This window comes from Diceros bicornis, chromosome 6 (assembly GCF_020826845.1).
Source record: "Diceros bicornis minor isolate mBicDic1 chromosome 6, mDicBic1.mat.cur, whole genome shotgun sequence".
Classification (NCBI taxonomy): Eukaryota; Metazoa; Chordata; class Mammalia; order Perissodactyla; family Rhinocerotidae; genus Diceros; species Diceros bicornis.
This window is the reverse complement of record NC_080745.1, coordinates 36,094,566-36,116,568: the sequence shown is the minus strand read 5'-3', so window position 1 is coordinate 36,116,568 and position 22,003 is coordinate 36,094,566. Positions and strand designations below refer to the sequence as shown.

At 43.1% G+C, this 22,003-nt stretch overlaps 1 protein-coding gene and 1 long non-coding RNA gene across 3 annotated transcripts in view; one reads left to right on the top strand and one right to left on the bottom strand.

Annotated features, from left to right (window-relative positions):
• Positions 1 to 259: 259 nt before the first annotated feature.
• LOC131407143 (uncharacterized) lies at positions 260 to 7,664 on the bottom strand. 2 transcript variants are annotated; one of them, XR_009220450.1, is made up of 4 exons: positions 4,565 to 7,664; positions 2,473 to 2,537; positions 1,449 to 1,855; positions 260 to 1,356 (listed from the first exon to the last, which is right to left on the bottom strand). It is a non-coding gene; the product is annotated as an uncharacterized LOC131407143 (long non-coding RNA). The 2 variants fall into 2 exon arrangements; XR_009220449.1 differs by lacking the exon at positions 4,565 to 7,664 and having other exon boundaries at positions 2,473 to 2,837.
• Positions 7,167 to 22,003, top strand: part of LOC131407141 (core histone macro-H2A.2) — a 46,840-nt gene continuing 32,003 nt past the window's right edge. The window contains exon 1 of the mRNA XM_058543286.1: positions 7,167 to 7,232. The gene's annotated coding sequence lies outside the window, so the exon portion shown is untranslated. The remainder of the gene's footprint in view (positions 7,233 to 22,003) is intronic.

Genomic DNA, 22,003 nt, shown 5'->3' with positions numbered 1-22,003 from the left:
ATTAGCTATCTTCTGTGGTGGAAATCCCTTTGAGAGTCTGCCAAAAACATAAGGTGGAACTTCTCAACAGAAATGCACAGACGCACAGAATGTTGCAGGACCTCAGCATCTCCCAATCGCCCTACCAGCTCTCGCCGGACCTTTGAGTGTCCAAGAACCCAAGCTAAGAATTTCAAAGGGGAAGGAAGGAAGGAAGGGAGGGAGAAAGGGAGGGAGGAAGGAAGGAAGGAAGAAAGAAGGGAGGAGGGGGGGGGAGGGAGGGAGGAAGGATGAAGGAAGGGAAAAGGGAAGGAGGGAGAAAGAAAGAGAGAGAGAAATCAAGGTGGAAACCTCTACGAACAGCAAAGGTGTGGATGACTGAGTCTCCTTTGGTGTGAACTCTCTCCCCTCTCACTCTGAGCACATTTCCCCAACCCAAATGAAATGGAAGGAATAATTAGGTGAGGCAGGGAGTGGTGTGTTGAGGCCCAGGAGTGGACATCGGAATTCCTCCATAAAGGGTTGCGAAGGGGGGTAGGCAGGAGGGTTGCTGAGAACCAGGCCTGAGGAGGCCATAGCTGAACGGCTGCAGGAAGCCACGAGCAGCCTCACCCATACTATTCCTGAAACCCAAGCTCCTAGAGTATGTTGGCTGTAACAACCTCGTGTCCATGCAGCCCGGGGGCAGTGCTATGCCCTGGCTCACCACCCTCAGATCCCCCAAGGCTGAGCTGACACCCATCCTCCAGATGGGAAGGTTGGCAGCCCAAACCAGAGAGCAGCAGACCCAGCTGAAGGTGACCCTGCCCATGGACCCCAGGCTGAGGAGTTCCCAAGCACACATGAGCTTGGACATGATCCCAGCCAACAACCACGTCATCATTTCTGACGCCCTTTGCAGTGTGGAGCTTGGAGGCAAACAGGCTGAGTCCAAACATCCTGAGAGACTTGTCTACATAATGGGGGTCAGGAGCATGTCCACTTCATCTCTAGCCCCACGACTGGGAGGTATTTGTGGGAAATAAAGTGGAATGGCATCTGAGCATCTTCAAGGATCCATCAAGAGGTAAAGAGAGGGTCCTCTTATCTTCAGAGCTGGGATCCTGCACTGTCAGCCTGAGAGAGAAAGTGTCTTTCAGTGCCAGCTGTGTCCCTGGGTTTCGACTTATGTCTTGGGGGGATTTTCCTAGATCAGGAGTGGGGAGCCTTTCACTGTGCCACTGCACCAGCAGGAGATCCCGCATTGAGACATTCACCAAGATCTTGCCTCTGAGCCTGTGTCCTCTCCTGCCTGAAACCTCAGCAGAGAGGAGCAAATGTGCTGTCTTAGAATCTGTCCCCTTTGGGATTCGAATATTAAGACTCCTCCAGTGTTCCCTGGAAAAGACAAATCAGACCTCTGCCCACAAAGAGAAACACAGGAGAAAAGTACTTGCTTGGAAGGACACAGAAGAAGCAACTTTGGTTACCTCGGAGAGGGCAACTGGCTGCCTGGGGGACACAGGGGAAAGGACCTCATGGATCGTCTACCTTTGTACCTTTTGATTTGTGTATCATATTCAAGTAGTATCTATTTTTTTAAAGTGTTTGAAAAACAAAAATTAATTCAAAGTCAATAAAATAAAATATTTTGGGGTAAAATCTGGCTCAGCTAATTTTAAAAATGTTTTGGAAAACCAAAATATAGGAATCGGTGTTAACTTAAGAAAGGTGTTAGGTGATAAGATAACCACTGACTCTTGATAACCGTTTTTTGCTGATAATGTCGGGGTGGTTTCTGCACCTCTTGCCTTGCTCTGAGTCATCAGGTAGACTGCAAGCTTCCTGAGAGAAGAGAACACGTCTTTTGTACCTCTCATGTGACCTAGCCCAGTTTCTTGAAGAGAGACGTATTAAGAAATACTAGATTCCTTTTTACAATGTTATAAACCAATGTTACTGCAATAAACAAAAATTAAAATATAAAAAAAAAGAAATACTAGATTCCATTCCAAAGTAAATATTAAAATATAAATAAATATGCACTCGAGTGTCTCCTTTGTGTAGGGGGGTGGGGACAGGGGGCCTTCCCTTCTCTTTCATTTCTGTTTCTCCCAGCCTAGAGTTCTCTTTTCTTTTAGTATTAATGGTAAGATCTAATTTTCAATAAGGGCCATCAATGATGCCTGGAGATGAAATGGCCAGAGTCACTCAATAGTGATTTGTCTTCTTGTCCTCCAAAAACAAATCCAGGGCTTGAGTTCAAGCCCATGGTCCTATCCCCACCCATCAGAGCAGTGAGCTACCACGAGGCCATAGCTCTCTGCATGCTTTTATTTGGATATTTTTTTTTACAGAAGAAACGTGTTTCTCATGCAGCAATCTTAAATGCAACTGGGCTCCATTTCTTGGCTTTGAGATAATGAAAAATTAATTACCATACTTTACAAGTAATAGTTTCCACTCACAGCACTCGCTTAGAAGTAAATATATCATAAATAGTTACTATTTTACCAATGGCTGGTGGATTGGGCAGCCTGTCGTCCATAAATCCTTTTTCAACAGACATGTTATTTCTTCTGGGGAACAAACAGATTTGTTTTAGATCAGAGAGTCAACTGACAGATGGCCTTTGTAAAAACACAACATTTGTATAAATAAATTATAGTTTTACTATGGTATTCTGTTTTTGTGGATTTGGAAAATCAATGCCTCCATTCTCTAGAATGGGTCTAAATGGTAAAGAGCAATTTTGTTTAGGTGTGAGGCCTCATGGCACAGATCTCCCAACGCAGATGCTAAGGTCCAGGCTCTCTAGATGTGTGCTGCCACTTCCCATTACAACTGTGGCAAAAAGCTCTGCCTGGAAGTAACGGGAGGATCTCCAGAGAGCTCTGCACCAAGCAGAGCAAGATACCTACTGGCACACTCCCCTTCGCTCCAGGTTCTGCTTCCATTAAATTTAATGATACCTCGTGCCTTGTTGTCCTGATCACAACTTTGCATAATTGAGGCTGACAATGCATTTCTCTTAAAAACCCGAAACATTTTCTTTTCCTTTACAATATAGTTCATCGGTTAAATGCTAAACATTTGGTAGATTTCTTTAAAATCCAAACCAGCCTTCAACTCTGAACCTACCGCAGTCTCAGTCACTACCCATCCAATAATGTACACACAGGTGACACACACGTCAAATATTTATTTATTCATCTAGAGATGTATATACATAGATATGCATCTATACACGCACGTACCCACTCATGTAAATCCCCTTTTCCAGAACCAAAGGGTCAGGACTTAGTATCCAAAAGGATGCATTTTGTTGTTATTTTTAAGAACCAGGGCTAGTAAAATGTTTCTTTTGTTAGGAGACGAAGATGTTCATTTTAGTCAGAGATACTAGGAATGGGCTTTGTTGGCATAATGATTGCCTATGTGTCCTTTTAAGGACATTATTCCCTTCCATAAGTGATTAAGATCCTAAAGCCACCAGTTCTGATCAAGGAAATAAATGTTTAACATTAATAATTTTCACCATTTAAAATATAACAGGACAGACTTTGCACATTTCTAGCTAATAAAAATTTTTAAAGTCCGATTGCCTAGTATTTTCCACACTATGCACTACATTTAGAAGCTGTATTTACTTCTCCGAATAGTGGGGTACTGCTTAGCTGGGTGCCTTGTCTGTGTTCGTAACCTCAGGCCCTCATGTTGCTATTTAGAGTCATGCCAGTTGGTGCCTTGAAGGGATTAATACAGCGTCTAGAATTGCCTAACTTATATTCAAAGAAGAGCTTAAGCCAATGATTTCCATCTGTTTTTTATGACACTCCCAGGGACTCTCAGGTTACTTCAAAGGAGATCAGAAATTCTCAAATGAAATTAATCTGGATATATAAATCTCATACACACATACTTATGTCAGATATAAATATATACCTACATGACATACTCCTTCTGGAAGTGGCAAGGGTCAGGAAATTAATAGCGTAACTGCATACCAAGATCTCAGAAGGGTAAAATGATCACAAATTATAATAGGTGTCATAAATTAGATTAGAACTAATCATGGAAAATAAAAGCCCACTCAATTCACACAACATCATAAATTTGGATCATAAGAAAGTAAAAAGGTTTGGGGGGGCAAAATCGATGAAGCTATTTTTAAAATAGATAATTTTGTGGATGAATTACTTGTAGACTCAATAGAATATGAATCTAGTTGCATGGCTGATTTTTTTTATCTCTAAATCACACTACATGCCTGTCTCTAAGTGGAGAAGCAGTTCATCTTGCATCTCAATAAAATATTTACTAGACATCCTTGTTGCTAACAGAGTCAACTTACAATCAATACATTTATTCATATTACACACACATACAGGTCAAAGGTTAAGAAAATACTTTCAGTGCCATGGTAATCCACCAAACCTCCTGTAATTAGGCTTTTCGATGACTTCTTGAGGATATGTATTGGGAATGATCCAAGGGACTTTCCATCACGTGACCAATCGCAAAATTCCTTTGCTTAAAGCAAATGCACACAACCCTACTGCCAGATTAAGGCAGGGATTAAAAGCATGAATCTGCCACTTCCTACCTCTGTAACTGTGGGCAAGTGTCTCATTCACTCTGCCTCAGTTTCCCCATCTGTAAAAAGAAGAAAATAGTGCCCACCCCATAGAGCTCTTGTGAGGGTTAAATGAGTTAGTAAAGGTAACTCGCAGTACACACATAAGCATTCAATACGTGTAAACTCTTATTATCTCTATTTATTACTTACCTTGCCAGGGGTTCCCTGAGCTGGAGGCCACTGCAGAACTCAAGATCACTGATGAACTTATAATCATGTTGACTATTTTAAATGTACTTTAACTACACAATATTATCTGTGTGAAATTTTTGTGCACGTGTTAAATGTTCAATATTAAGTATATATGATTTAACTAGATCTGCATATTAGGTGGCATATTTGTTCCGTATACATCCTAAGAAGTTTGGAGTTGGTGGAACTGCGTTAGGCTATGTATCTGGAAATGCACTGGAGTCTCTGCCACTAATTATCTGTGTGATCTTGGCTGAGCCACTTCACCCACCTGAATACCAGATTTCTTCCCATAACATAAAGGGTTTGACCAGGTGAACTCTATGATCCCTTCTAGTCTAAGAACAAGAGAATTACAAAGCTGACATTCCCTCAGATTCTCTGAGTCACGAGTGTATCATGTATTGGAAGAAACCAACCAGTAGGATATGGGAGAATCTCTTAGATCCAGCCTTTCTCAGGATAGCACATAACAAAATGCTAGGATGAAATGAGTTACATGAAAGGCACATAAAAATGACCACACGTACCATTTTTATTGGGAAGTTACAGGGAGAATGTGAATCTAATACATATTGATGAATTACTCAACTATATCTCAGTCAGCCGGGCTGAGCGGGTCCCAGGGTAGGAACATTCTTCAAGCACTCCCAGAAGCCCCCTGAACCCTCTTGAATGTTGGCCTGGAGGTTATTTCTGATCAAGAATGGACACCAGAAATCTATATAAGAAGGGAGATAGGCACTTCCTCTAGGAAGGGGAAATCGAAACCATTATGAGATGCCCCAGGGGGTCATTTAAAACCCTTTAAATATATGTCTCAGGAAAAGAGGACTTTATCCCAACTAGATTTCTGACCTGGAGAGTACCTTCAAAGACAAAGAACAGTGAGGTCATACATAGAGGGTAAAAGGAAGAAGAGTGGAGGAAGTCCCAATAAACCGAGACCTTTGGGTCCAGGAGAGTTTGAGAAGCCACATGAGATTTAAACAGAGAGAGAGTTATTTATACCTTTATGATACATGCATGATATTTTAGAAAGTTGATTGATTTGTCAGCAAAATATTTGTTTAAAAAGCACATGATCTAAAGCTCTATGTACTAATTCCAGCAATAGCCCTGACTAGTATAAATCCAGAGGGCAGAGGGCATTTTGGTTCTTCCCACTCACTGGAAGCTCTGTCACCCAAAGGTTCCCCATTGCCTAAACATTTACAAGTTTACAGGGACAAATATACACAATACTACCAAGTGGGAAAGACTTTGAAAAGCATCCATTCCACCAATACCAGAGAATTCTGTTTTCCTCACAGTTTCTCATTTCAGAAGAGATCAAAATTTTGCCTCTCACAATCCTTTGATTCATCATGGAGAAATCGGAGGAATTATGAATGGCCCATAGCAAGTTAGCATTTCCCACTGAAATAAACAAATTCTTTTGACACAACCCCCTCCCTCAGCCATGGAGCCCTGGCCAACATCTCGAGTTACAAAGGACAGTATTGGCTTCCAGTAAGAACAGAACAACTCCTAATCCCATTATCACACCTGATTTTGTCTACTACAACCCCATAAAAATATATTTTCTAGAAACTAATAAAAATTGGTCCTTAATAGACTCGTGCTAATCTTAATACTCGCTGCGATATTACAAATTAACACACTATAAAACAACCAAATTAAAGATCATGTCCATGCATACAGTCTTACCCACCAAAGCATACATTTGCTACTCCACATATTACAGAACGCTGGGTTCTAAATCGATCTTAATTTATAAAAAGCCCAGGGGCGTGGGTATAAATTCTCAGTTCTTGTAGCTGTGGCCACCCTACCTATGCTACTTTCCCAGTGGTGGACACAAACGTTAATGCATTTGTTATTATGACCATCGAAGGTGGCATTTTTCGCTTTCACCTTCTAAGAATTTCTCCAGAATTGCCCGATGAACGCCCACGCCGCCTTCTTTCACCAAAGGGGGGTCCTGCTAACAGAAGACACAGGATCGTGACCACAGCCTCTGCCCTCAGCTCTGGGGAAAGCCTCATCTTAGCAAGTGGCCCAAGGCGCATCCAGCAGATCCGCCAACGACGAGGAGGCCGCGCGGCTTCATCTTTAGTGCTCCTGAAGGACAATAGCTCATCGAGCCCCACCGAAAGCCCCGGACCCATCGCGGAGCCTGGGCTGGCGGGGGATGAGGCTGAGCGACTCCTCCTAGAGGTGGTTATGTGGAGAAGGAGCAATCCCTTCTCCCTCCTCCTCCTCCCCCCGCTAGTATCCGCGGCCCGGAGAACTGCCGCTTGCCGCCATTGACACGCACAGATAGAACCCAAAGAAAGGCAAAGAGTCCTCCTGCCCGGCACCGGCGCCGCGCGGGCCGAACCTGCGCCCGGGAGTGGCGCGCAGAGGGCACGGGCGCCCGGAGCAGGCGGCGCAGCACCAGGTGAGCCCGCCATGGCGATGGCATTATTGTTCAGGGGCTTCGGGGTCTGGAAACAAAACGCGCCGCTGGGTTAGCGCAGGGGCCGGAGAGAACCGCCTGCCTCTTCCCGCCACCCAGCCCCTGCGGGCGCACCTCGAATAGTCGACCCTCCCCGCAAAAAAAAAAAAAAAAAGAAAAATTAAGAAATCAAGCTGCCCAACTTGCTTCCTCGGGAAATAAAGGAGGGGGAGGGGATTGCTAAAGAAGCGGTAAAATTCCTGCGGCCGGCGAGGAGCCAGGGGCATCTTGGGCGATGAGGAAGGGAGGTGGAGGGATGCCGGGTCCAGCAGCGGGCCCCGGGCGAGGCTGGACACGGAGGGAGCGGAGGGCTCCTGGGGATGCGGAGTTTGGGGCGCAGAAGAAGGAGGAGGGAGGCGCCCGGCCGCTGAGGGGGGATGGTCCGGGGGCGGTGGGCTGCGCAGGGGCCGAGGGATCCCGCGCAGGGCCGATCGGGGGCCTCCGAGGGTGCCCGCCCGAGTTGGGCGCCGGCTGCTCCAAGCTGACAATGGAAGGGGCGCGGAGGCGCCGGACGGAGGAAAGAGACCTGGTCCGGGGTCGGGCCGCGCCAGGGAAGGTCAGGCTGCGGACGCGGGGCGGCGGGGACGAGGACGGGGGGCTGCTGCGCGGCCAGCCGGGCGCCGCGGGCGGCCGTGAGCCCCGGGCGGGCGCGGAGGAGGGCTCGGAGCCGGGCACTCCCCTCCGGTTCCCTTTCCGGGGCGCCCGGTGCCGACGCGCGCAGCGCTTTCCCCGGGAAATGGCGGCCCCTCCGCGGCTCGCTTGGGCAGTCCCGGGTTCCCGCTTTGCGCGGGAAAAATAATAATAAGGAAAGGGGGAATAAAAGTAAAGTGGCTGCGACGCAGGAAAGGGTTGCGCCGGGCGCCAGACGCTGTGCGAATCGCGTGAGGGGCGCGGCGGCCAGGGACCTACCCTGCCTCCCCGGGCTCCCAGCCTCGCCCGCCTCCTAAATCGCGCCCGTGAGTGTCTTTCCCCGCCTTTCCTCGTGGGGGCGCTCTCCGCTCCTGCCCTCTTTGTTCCACACAACAATGGCCAAAAGGGCATTAAAGCCTGCGAAGGGCCACATGCGCCTTCTTGCAGCAGAGTCCAGGCTTTGATTGTTCCTGGTGGGAAATGGGCCACTGCGGGCTTGATTTAGGCCCGGTCACTGCTGGGGTTTATTGGCAACTGGCCCAAGTGAGTGAAGGGCTGAAAGGGGCGAGAAGAAATGGGCTGAGAAACCAAAGCGCGGGTCCATGGGTGTTTGGGCGGGGAGGGTGCAGTGGGAACCAGGGCCCCACGCCCTGATGGTCCAGGCAGCTTTGGTATTCCAACAGCGCTGGTGAACTGACAAGCAGTCCAGCCTCTGACCAGCTCAGAGGAATTCAAACCAGGGCTGAGGTCTAAGCCCCCAGACCTCAGGAGCACATTCCCCTAGGGGCAATCAATACACCATGGCGAAAGGTTTCCTCACTTTCCTCGTTTGTGTTTGTGTCGAAATACAATTGGACCCTCACTGGGCTGCGCAGTTGCTGTTGAAACGGTTCAATAGGTGAGAGAAAAAGAAACATTAAGAGCAACAATGTGTCTTCGTTTATGTTGTTTCTTATTTAGGACAGTTCCTTTGTGAAACACAAACTAAGCTACACCTAATTCTCGATGCGTTCATCTTTAACTGAAAGTTGTCTCTTACTCCTTTGGAAAACTCTTCTTATTTTCAAATAAATGTTCAGAGCGCCAAAATTTGGAACCACGCTCATGGATTTTTAGAAATGCTGTAGCCCAAGATTATCATATAAATAAATATAGGCACCGCCTGGAGGAAAAGCTTATCTTGAATCGCATAATTCACACGTTTAAAACCTCTCTTTCCTGTATTCTAATTTCCTTTAAAAATATGCCCAGTTCTCCACTCGTTTTGCCTACCCTGCCACAGTTTCTCCTCACCTGGATTCGTTAATTGCCATGCTTTAGACATTATTAATGGTTTCTTCTATTTCAAAACTCTATAAAAGAATTTACCTCCTTGGATCCAGAATGTTCCAAAGATTCTGACCTTACTCCCTCACTATTCCTTCTCTGTCTAGTTCCCAGGAATTGTGAGGCACCTCTGGTCTGCTGTTTCCCAGTGGGTGAGACACCCTGCTAGCTATTGTCTGAGACAACCAGGTCTGTTTTCACTGCCTCCTGCCAGCAAAGCAGGAGGGAATTCTGTCTTAGGCAACTTGAAATGAAAGATGTCTGTAATTTGTTCCAGGGGAGGGCTGTGCAAAAATTCAACCAACTTTCTTTTTTTCAATTTTTTTAATTTTTTTATTGAGGTAACTGTGGTTTATAACATCATATAAATTTCAGATGTACATCATTATGTTTCGACTTCTATAGAGACTACATTGTGTTCACCACCAAAAGTCTAGTTGCCATTCATCACCGTACAAATGTGCCCCTTTACCCTCCCTCCATCCTCCTTCCCCTCTGGTAACCACCAATCTGTTCTCTGTATCTACCTGTTTGTTTTATCTTCCACATATGAGTGAAATCATACAGTATTTGGCTTTCTCCATCTTTCACTTAGCATAATACCCTCAAGGTCCTTCCATGTTGTCACAAATGGCAAGATTTCATCTTTTTTTAATGGCTGAATAGTATTCCATTGTATATATACCACATCTTCTTTATCTGTTCATCCCTTGATGGGTACTTAGGGTGTTTCTAAGTCTTGGCTATTGTGAATAATGCTGCAGTGAACATAGGGGTGCATATATCTTTTCAAATTAGTGTTTTCATGTTCTTTGGATAAATACCCAGAGTGGAATAGCTGGATCATACAGTATTTCTATTTTTGATTTTTTTGAGGAATCTCCATACTGTTTTCCAAAGTGGCTGCATAAGTTTGCATTCCTACCAACAGTGTATGAATGTTCCCCTTTCTCCATAGCCTCTCTAATACTTGTTATTTCTTGTCTTTTTTTTTTTTTTTTGAGGAAGATTAGCCCTGAGCTAACATCTGTTGCCAATCGTCTTTTTTGCTGAGGAAGATTTGCCCTGGGCTAACATGCATGCCCATCTTCCTCTACTTTATATGGGACGCCACCACAGCATGGCTTGATAAGCAGTGCATAGGTCGGCAAGGGGGATCCCAACTCTCGAACCCCCGGCTGCCAAAGTGGAGTGCGTGAACTTAACCAGTACGCCAACGGGCGGCCCCTTCTTTTCTTTTTAATAATAGCCATTTTGACGGATGTGAGGTGATATCTCATTGTGGTTTTGATTTGCATTTCCCTGATAATCAGTGATGTTGAACATCTTTTCATGTGCCTGTTGGCCATCTGTATATCATCTTTGGAAAAATGTCTGTTCATATCCTCTGCCGAATTTTATTTTGTGTGTGTGTGAGGAAGATCAGCCCTAAGCTAACATCCGTTGCCAATCCTCCTCTTTTTGCTGAGGAAGATTGGCCCTGGGCCAACATCCATGCCCATCTTCCTCCACTTCATGTGTGGGACGCCTGCCACAGCATGGCTTGACAAGTGGTGGTCGCCCCGGGATCCGAACTTGCAAACCCTGGGCCGCCCAAGCGGAGTGCGCACATCTAACCACTACGCCACTGGGCTTTTACAATCTTAAGAAATAACCTCAAAGTTAGATGCAATCTTGGTAAATGCTTTGGAAAAGTGAGTATTGCAGAGAGATGAGCAAAGACCTTATGGTTAGAGACCATTCAACACCATTGAACAACAACTATTAAACACCTCCAGATGGGGAAAGGAATGCAAATATGAGGAAGTCATGGGCCCTGCTCTCGGAGCGCTTACAGCCCCAAGCCTAGGAGATAAAATATATATGCAGGTAAAACAAAGTAAAAAGTGAGTAATATTGGCAAGCTAGTGGGAAAACGGATACTTTTCTATACTGCTGACAGGTGTGTAAATTGGTATAGTCAATTTGGAGGGCAGTTTGGCACTGTTAAAATTAATAATGTGCACATTCTGTGACCCAGCAATTCTGTTTCTTGGTGTGTATCCTAGGGAAGCAGCACACAAGTGCACAGATTATGTAACTCCCTTCCGTTGCAGAGATTTGGTAGTTCTGAAGTTGAAAACATCAAATGGCCATCAACAGAGAATGGCTAAGTAAACTCTGGCACATCTGTCTTCTGGAAAATTAGGCAGCAGTTAAAAAAGAATGCAGTCTATATATATTGAGACAGAAAGGTCTCCAAGACATATTATTAATGAAAAAAGCAAATTGCAGAACAATCATACTGTATAGTGCCATTTATGTATAAACAAAATAAAACTATGCATTTCTATAAGTAAAAATGCATACATGAATGGATAGGAAAGGTGTACAACAAGACACCCATTAGAAGACAAGAATTGGAGGAATTGTCAAGGAGGAGTTTAGTCATATCATTAGTCATACCCATCCATAACCATTGTTATATTATTTGAAATTTTACAATTTGAATTAACTAACATATTGCTTGGCTAACTAAATGCAATTAACAATTTAAAAGTGATTGATAATGTGTAATAAAAGCCACAAATAACATGCTACAACAATTTTTAAAAGGACAAGAGAATTCTAGGCTGGGAGGGAGGGATTGGGCCAGGCTTCATAGAGAATGCAGTAGGATTTGAAGGGAGAAGGGGAAAAGGGACGAGGCAGGTAGAGGAAGCCTGGTGCTCCAGGTAGCTCCTCCCGTTTCTTCGACAGGATTATGTCAATTCCCTTGCAAGGCTGAGTCCTGGCCTGCCCCGCCAAGGTTCAGGTTGAGGAGTAAACTCAATGAACAGTTCACAATCTCTTCCATCTCTATGATTCTATGAATACTTTAAATTAGACTTAAAAGAAAAAAATGAGCTAGGAGAGAATATGAGTTCTAACAATGGTATTGGAAGGCGGTATTTTAAAAAGGAATGTAGTGTAAACTTGAGGCTGGTGGATTTTTTCCTCCTGGATGCACATTGGGAGCTATATTGGGAATTAGGCTGGAGGGAAAGATAAGTGTTGAGAAGAAAATTCGTTTCCCAAAAAAATCACACAGGGAACCCCAAACTGCTTTTGAGACAAATAGTTAAGGCTGGTTTCTTTTATTCATTCACTCATTTAAGGAATATTTACTGAATGTCAATTGTATATATAACACTATGCTAGGTGCCACGGGAGATGAAACATGCAACAGAGCATAGGAAAAACAACCCCAGACAGGGGTTCTTGAAGTGGGGGTAAGGAGGCTAGCTCTAGGTCTGGTCTCACACAGACTGTGTGGCCATGGACCAGTCGTTTAATGACCACTGCCCCTCCCATGCCACACCTTTTATTGTGACCACAATTAGGAGGGGAGACTAAATGATTATTACTTAAGTCCCTTTCAGTCTAAGATTATGATTTTGTGAAATTGTATGATTCTAACATCACAATGATTGTGAATTCTCAGGCAGATGGAATTTGGGAAATACGGGATTAGACTAGGAGGGGCCCAAAAGTGCCCAGCCTTGGGAAAAACAAAAGTATTTGCTGTTGTGAAGGTTCTCAGTGGATTACGTGGCTCTCAGAGTTTTCTCAGGGTTAAAATTTCATTACCACCCCTTTGCACCAGCTCCTAAGATCAATGAGGGAAATAGAAAGATGTTGCTGAGTTTTAAGCTTCACGTTATCATACACACAACATCAAGCGCTATAGTATTGTAGTACAGTTATGCACCACATAACGACATTTCGGTCAATGACTGATCACATATATGACGGTGGTCCCGTAAGATTAGTACCACATAGCCTAGGTGTGTAGGAGGCCATACCATCTAGGTTTGTGTAAGTTCACTCTGTGATGTTCACACAATGATGAAATTGCCTAATGATGCATTTCTCAGAACGTACAAGTGACACATGACTGTAGTTGCTTTTGAAATGGAGGGACAATGTTAGCCTGCATCCTGTGAAAATAATTCTCCAAAACTGTTTCCTTTGTGGAAATAAGTCATAATAGCTAATATTTACTAAATGCCTACTACCTGCCAGGTACTGTTCCAAGCACTTTATATGTATTAACTCACTTAATTCTTACAATAGCCCTATAGGTAGGTACTGTTATTACACCCATTTTATAGAAAAGAAAAGAGAGGTTAAGAACAAGCCCAAGGTCACACAACTGGTGGGTGGTAGCGTTAGGGCTCCAGCCCAGGCAACCTCACTTCACAGCCGTATATCCTTACATCCATGTAAAAACAAGGAGCTGCTAACATTCCAATGATTCTCAGATTATGTTCATTTTAATATTAATATATGCAAATTTTTATTTTAAAACTCCTTATTTGCATCACTATTTTATCTATGTCAAATGAAAGATAAAGAGCATCAGATTGAGCCACATAACACTGTACTTTAAACTGTCTTGTCAGAAGTATTAAATAAGATAAATTTGGTGGTTTCTCTGAAGCCCTTACTGTTCATTTATCCATCTCGCCATCCATCATACTTTGCCCGATTTATTTGACTGGCATTGCCAATTTGGACTTAGAATAGAGTGAGTAATTCAAATCAAAATTCTCATGCTTTGACAGAAATGTGTGTGGAAATATGCGTAGGACCACCAGCCTCGGTATGGGGATATTTACTTCAGTTGACTCTGTGATGTCAGAAGAATTAGCTACAGCGACCATATTGTTTACAGTGACCCAATTGTGACATGTGGTCTGACCAAAGATTTGGGGGTTGTTTCTGGATATGAGAGGCAGTCCTGATGATATAGTTTAGATGCCTAAATTTGGGGTGTTTCCATGACAACAGACCAAAAATATAAACAAAATAAAATCCAACTTACCCTGGAAAGCCCAGGCCCTGTGTTTACTGCCCTGGCACTACTAATGGTATATACACAGAATTATGTAACTTGTATTTTGTGCTGCCTTCACTGTTCAATAAAACCATTAAAATTAAATAGTGGTGGTAGACTATGAAAAGGTAGATTCCAGTAGCTTATACATTACACAACATAAACTTTTAGATCAGTTGATAATTCACTGGGTTCCCCACCAGAGTGCTAAACTTCCAAATTGATGAGTCTTCCAGAATTTCAGTGAGGTGGTAATCAACTCAAGTGTTGCCCCCTTACTACTAAACTGGATTTTCACCTCAGCTGTAATTTAGTAAACAGCTTAGATCATTGTTTTGGGGTGGAGAAGAAGCAGCCCCGCAAACAAAGTAAAGCAGATTTTTTTCAGGTCCAGTTTTTCTTTTCTGTGGTTATCACAGGCAAGGGAATAGTGACTTCAAAGGAAAGATCACCTAGATGTGACTTAATTCTACCCAATGGTTCCATCTCTATGAATGTAAGTAACAGAGGGGGGTCAGAATGAGTGACATTTTGAGCATCTTGGTAGAATAGTAGCATGTTTCAGGTTAGAAAGGACCTCAGGTGTCCACTGGTGCAATGGTTCTCAGATGGAGCTCCACGGAGCCCAGAGTTCCTCGGAGGCCCAAGGCGGGAAAGGTGGGGACCAAGCCATCGAGGTTCCCAGGCACCTCCCCACTCCAACCAGCACAGCTCCCCTTCCTTCCATCGTTTGATGTATTAGAGCTCCTGAAAGGTTTTGTTTGAGCAAAGGAGATTCTGCGAAGTCAGCTGACTTGCCTAAGGGCCACAGCTGATCAGTGCAGAACTGGAGCGCCCACACACTCCCTCTGTCCACTGCACCTTCTGTCCCACCACCATGATGCCCCCTAGAGGTCTAGCTGGTTCTACCCACAGAGGGAACGGCACTCTATGGCTGGTGGTCGCCCTGACCTGGTGCAGCTGATACAACAGGCCAGGGCCCAGGGGCTATGGGGGACCCACACAGCCTCGACCAGGGAGCTATGGTGCATGTCACCAGCAGAGAGCACTGCAACTGAAGCCACAGCCCCCCAGCCACTTGTCCTCACAGTACAACCCCTGCCTGAGGACTGACAGTAAGGAAAACAGGGTAGGGAGGAGCGGGCAGGGGGAGGGATGGAGGAAGAGGGGTTCCCGGGCAGCTGCCTCTGCTTAGAACACAATCTCTTCTAGCTTTGAGAGCCCACAACTTGTCCCACCTATGTACTCAGTTGCCCAGCAGTCATGGGTGTCTCTGGAAGCCCCTGGTGAGTCAGGCAGCACCAGGGGCTGCAGCCCACCTGCCGTCTCGTACTGGTACACTCATTCCCACCCCCAAAGGGAGCTCCCCCATCCCCTCACTCCCACCTAACAAGCTTGTCTTGACTCAGACAAAGCCAGTCCCCTGCTCAGAGAGGCAAGACAGGCCACTGTGTATAACAATAAACCTCACTACTAATTTGAAACTGTTAGATTTTGAGGAAACAGGACATCTTGCCCACTGTTCCTATTTGTCAATTCCCAAAAAAGCCAAAAGACAAGAGACCAGGCTGGACCCAGTAAAGGGTTTTGTTTTTATTCTGTTTTCAATGAATAAATAGATTCAGGAAGGCAAATGGGTTCATTTTCTTCTGGGATGCATTGCTAACTCAGATTCAAAGAGAACTAAAGTTATTTTTATGCATCCATTTACATCTACTTATATTCATTTCTCATCCAATGAGTACCATAGGTGGCCAAATATATTTATATTCGAAAATAACATATGACTAGTAACAAAGAAATGAAATATATGTGAACGACTTGTACTTTAACCTTAGCTCAAGTTCAACAAAAACAACAAAACGTGTTAAAAGTCACTGTGTGCTGCGGTAGGAGCAGATAGCCTAAGTCCACTCCCTGTCTGCTCCCATCCCGTGCTCTGCTCCTCTCTAGAATGCCGGAGATGGCCACACATTCTCTGCCTCTGAATTATAAAGAATGTGCTGGCAGTTGAGCTTCCCGCTGGATTATTCCAGGACATGACTTGAAATACTTTTTAAAAAGGGAATGATTTGTAATCCAATAGTGTAATTTAAATAATTTGGGTTAATGCTTGGTTCTAACATTCATGGTTGGTTAATTTGGTTAATTTGATCCCCGTGTCATTTTGATGAAATTCCATTTGATATAGCTCTTTACGTTATAAATTGTTAATGTGCTTTAACATGTATGATGGTAAAATTATTGACTATTGTCATTCACTTAAAGGTGGCCTTGGAAGAAAATGGTTTGGAAAGTATTACTTGTGCAATAATGATTTGCCCTTGGAGTTCATAAATGGAAGTGTAATAAAGCAAGTGATTTAGCTAATAGTACTGAAAATGGTTTTTACAGCTACAAAATAATACTAACAAACTATCATTATTTTAATACAGCACTTAGAGTAACACACCAAAATATATTAGAATTCTGTTAGGTGTGAGACTAAGAGATTTTTTTATGCCTTTAAAAATATATTTCTACACATAGTTAATATATTTGTATTGAATTCCCTTATGTCCTACCTAGTTTTATTTCATCTCATTTTATTTTCCCAAAGGATCGTTTTGAACTGACAGAGTAAAGATGCTTCATTGCAGTGTCTACTTCATTGTTTCATAAATATTTACAATATAAAATATTCTGAAGCACAGTACTACAGGTTAGGGAAATATCATGGGGACTAAAAATGAATAAAGTGAATAAATTTCAGCAATTTTAAAACAGTCCACAAATCCATTAGGGGATGATGTTATGAATTTCATGTTCATATTTCAGAAAACAGTATTTAGAGTTTTTTTTAATTCATTTCCATTATTACAAAGCTATAAGACCTCTTATTTCTAGATTTAAAATAAGGTATCTATGAAAGCATTTTGATTTGTATACTTTGGAAGAGAATGCTCTCAAATGAGTGCTTTAAAGTAAGCTGTCTTGTAATTCCAGATCCTTTGTCAGTGTTCATCGGCCCAGCCAGACCTCACCTGTGACACACTGGCCTATAATCATTGCTCCAGCTCCAATGACTGACTGCTCTGTCTTTTTAAAAGCCACTTTGCAGAAGCTTGACTGCAGAAAAATGGTCATTTAACTCAGGATTGCTGGTGGCTTCTAACGGACCATCTTGCTGTTGGCTAGAGTTTTACCATGTTCCTCATCATTTTACATATAATAAAAATGTCAAGTTGTTTGAGGCATAAAACAATGGTTTACTCTTTACCAGATCTTTATGCTTGACAAAGAACTTATTTGAATTAAAAGAAAATTGTGGTCTAAAGAAACCAGAATCTTTTGTCTTTTCATGAAGGCTGTCAGTGAATTAAGTAAAGTTTGCTGTTTCTCACCAAAAGGAATTCATTCAATAAGAGCAAATGCTTAGGATTTTTCCTTTCTTTCCTCTCCTTCCTTCTGGGATTACAGTATAATTTTAAATATTGTTTATAGGAATCCCATAGGCTACAATCAGGCAAATACAGACACACTGAATTTGATTCTGTTATATTAATGAGTCCTATGTAATCTCTTGGTACAAAATTTTATACTCTTCAATTATCTCAAGACCAGTTGGTTTCTAATGGCTCACCTGGTGGTGAAAGTGATCTAAATTTTTCAATATGACGTTTATCACTCAATTATAAAACCGTTGAGCTTTTTCTCCTCACCAGCACACTCATTTCTAGGCTAATTCCCAAATGATGTTTGTTAAGATGTGAAATTAAAATGACATTTTCAGTTTGCAGTTCAAAATGACGGACTCTGAGCCCGTGTGCTCCTTCTCTAGAGCCCACGGAAATCAGGGTCAAGAAGTACAAAGAAAATCAACACTTCACAGCAAAGAGGCAGGGGCTGGTGTTGGTCCTCAGCAGACGGGAGATTTCAACAAATTGCTGCAGACTGAAAGTCCATAGGACCACGAGGACAGCGTCACAGGGAAAGCCTCAGATAAGAATAAAAGCAGGAGGGAGCTGCCCTGGAGGTGGGCAGGTGAGAAATGCGGAGTCATTGAAGTCTGTCTCCAGAACAGCCAGGTGAATGGCCTCTCTCCCTCCCCTACTTCTAGTAGAGTTTCTGGCAACCTGGCATTTATCCTCCAAACTAACAGTCTGAAGTTTCCTCTCTAAAGAACTCGAATAACCTCAGGGCAGATCTAGAATTTCTAGGATGGGTATGCCTCCACAAAATAAAGCTCCCTCATTCTGCTATTAGGGGGCTCTCAGTTCCTAACTGGGCACTCTAAGGTGATGCCTGCTAATTGGCAAGACCTACATACGCACCCAGAAGTCCCAAACAGGAACCAGGTCTACCAAACCATAGTGGAGGAAAACTTCCACTATCTGCCTGTAATAATCAACCTTGTCTTTCATTCCTAACTGAATGCGTGACCAAAGATCAGCACACATTTCAGGAAAGCCAACACGAAAGAGAAAGATAAAAATAAATAAATGGGACGACTGACTGGATAAAACAATTTAAGAGAACAGAAGATAATGTAAACACATCCTGGCTAGTTTCAGAGAGATTTAAAGACATGCTGCATTCATAAAAGAACAGGATGCTAGAAAAAAGAAACAGTCACAGAACAAGAAAGAGCTCTTGGAAATTAATAACATGATTACCAAAATTACATATTAACAGGACTGAAAAAAGAGAAGGAAAAGGAGAAGAGCTTGGAGGAGCAATCCAGGAGATCCAACACCAGGTTTACAGGCATCCCAGTACGAGACAAGTAAAGAGAAAAGTGGGAGAAATAGAGACATGGGGGGAAATAATCAAATAATAACAGAAAAAAATTCCTGGAGTTATGAAACACAAGTCCTCAGATTGAACGAACTTATTGTCAAGTGCTGAGCAGGATGAATGGGGTGGGGGAGGACCCACACTAGACACATCCTTGTGAAACTTTAGAACATAAAGATAAAATATAAAAGCTTGGGGGTGGGGGGCACCAAACTTCTCTGTAACACTGGTTGCTAAAAACAATAGATCATTGGCTGCAAAGTGTTGAAGCAAAATGATTTTGATGCTAAAAATTATATACCCCACCAAACAATAATCCAAAGATCATTCAATAAAGACAGTTCCATTTGTGTAAGAAAACAAGGTTTACTTCTCTGTACTGTCTTGGAAGAGTTACATGAGGCAGATACCAAGAAAACAAGGGAGAAAGCCAAGAAAGGAAGTCGTGGGGTCAGGGATGAGCCGGGAAGACAGTCCTGGGACAACCGCTGGGTAAGACGACCGTTCCACACGAGCCCGAGGTCACAGGGCTTCAGGGTAAATGTCTCTGGAAAGAAAGCAGCCCCTGCGAACAGCAGTGTATGTGAGGAGCTGGGTGATTTTTAAGATATAGTAAAGGCACATTTCTCTTTTGTCAACAAGAACAAAGAAAAATACAGTCAATCCCCATTGTTCATGGATTCCATATTTGCAAATTCACCTACTCACTAAAATGTATTTGCAACCCCAAAATCAATACTCATGGTGCTTTTGCGGTCATTCAAGAACATGCCACAGAGCAGCAAAAAAATTGAGCCACCCATTGCGCACCTTCCCAGCTGAGATCAAACGAGGCCACGCTCGGCCTTCCTGTTTCATCTCACACTGTAAACAAGTGTGCTTTTCATGGTCTATTTAGTGCCATGTTCTTCACATTTTTGTGCTTGGTGTTGCTGATTTCACTGTTTAAAATGGCCCCCAAGAGTAGTGCTGAAGTGCTGTCTAGCGTTTCTAAGCACAAGAAGGCTGCCATGTGCCTTCTGGAGAAAATACATGTGTTAGATAAGGTTCGTTCAGGCATAAGTTGAAGTGCTATTTGCTGTGAATTCAATGTTAATGAATCAACAATACATATTAAATAAGGTGTCTTTAAATAGAAACACGCATAAAACAAGTTTGTGTATTGATCCGCTGATGAAAAAGTTGTGACCAGAGCCTCACGGCACCCTAACCCTGTTAACCCGAGAAAGAATATTGACTATTCATGACTCCAGTGTTCCCAGCTACTTTATAGAATAGAATTGTCCATAATTAGTAATGTCAGGGCGGGGGGTAGCTATACAAGAAAGACATGATCCAAATGTGAAGCCAAGCAAAAAGTGGAATGATTTTGAACAACACTTTTTCAGAACAAAGAGAATCCACTTCTTGATATTAAGACATACGGGGCCGGCCCGTGGCTTAGCGGTTAAGTGCACACGCTCCGCTACTGGCGGGCCGGGTTCGGATCCCAGGGGCGCACTGATGCACCACTTCTCCGGCCATGCTAAGGCCGTGACCCACATACAGCAACTAGAAGGATGTGCAACTATGACATACAGCTATCTACTGGGGCTTTGGGGGAAAAAAAGGAGGAGGATTGGCAATAGATGTTAGCTCAGAGCTGGTCTTCCTCAGCAAAAAGAGGAGGATTAGCGTGGATGTTAGCTCAGGGCTGATCTTCCTCACACACACACAAAAAAAAGACATAGGAGTCCTAGTGTTGGCCCACAGAGAAGGAAATGTGGGGCTAGCACCCCACTCGACTCTGAAGGGAACAGTGTTTACAAAGTCTTGATCGTATAAATGCTGCTTATGGGCATTTAATTTTCAAAATAAACCTAGAGACAAAATGAATATCTCACTGTAATTATAGAACAAAATATAAACGTTATGAATCGGGGCAATGGAAAGTAGGGAAGACAGAGGTGGAGATAGGATGATAAAGTAGGGAGGAGAGGACCAGCGACATATTGGGCATGCACGTCCTCATGTTACACACCAATGACTTCAGAGAGAATCCCTAAAGTTAGTGGAGTCAGAAATAGAGATCGAAGTATATTATTTAAAGGTCCCAAGGCAATCGGTGGAGGAAATGGAAATGAAAATATACTGTCAACAATCAGAAAAGGGAGGAGAAAAATAAGTTAAGTTCTCATCCTTTCAAGACAGGCATTGATAGAGACCATCAAAAAGTGAAAATAAATCGAGAAGTAGAAGTATAAACATTAGCGGTTTTGGAGGTAACCACCAGAACTAAAGTTAAAAATTGTTATGTGGAATGGCCTGTGGAAGTGAGTTGGGGGTGGAAAGAGTGGAGTGGGAGACTGTTGCTTTTCGTTTTACACATTTCTTTACCTTTTTGCTTTATTTTACTCTGTGCAAGTTTTTCTTGGATTTAAAGGTATAATGAACTCAAGATTTTAAATAATTCCTTTAACTTTCTTGTTTACCTTGCTTCAAGGTGACCTTGAGCAAGTCATAATTATCTGTTTCAGCTTGTTGGTGGTGGACCCTAACAGAGAAGCTCTCGAACTTTCTCAGTTCACAGAGAATTTAGTGTCTCAGTCATTTTTTCTCAGAGCCCCTAGGCCGGAAGAAATGCCTATCAGTTCCATTTATTAAGGGGTTAGGTCCAAACAACTTAATAAGTATTCATGTCCTAACGATTTAGTAGCTGTTTGAAAAAATATTAACACATGAATTAGAAGAAAAAAAGAATATTTGTATCCCATTCTTAAATAACCACAATGAATTACAAATAGGATGTGTGCACCTATTGGGCACTGCACAATTTCTCAAACCTTAGAATCAGATTGGACACTGCCACTCTCATTTTCTGTTCCACACTGATTTTCACCCAACACCTGCTTTTTTAATCACAGCAACAGCCAAAAACTCAGCTTTGCAAAGATAGGACATCATCAGGAGGAAGATAGTGCAATCCACCGTGAACCACTGGTAGAATCACTGTGAGCTGGTAGTTGTGGGGTCCAACAGAGGTTAAGTATCACTGTATTTCCCTTGAAAGCTTGCTGTGTCGCAGAGTGCCTTGGCACACAGTTTGGGAACCATGTCTCTAGCATCCATTTGAAACTTTATTATG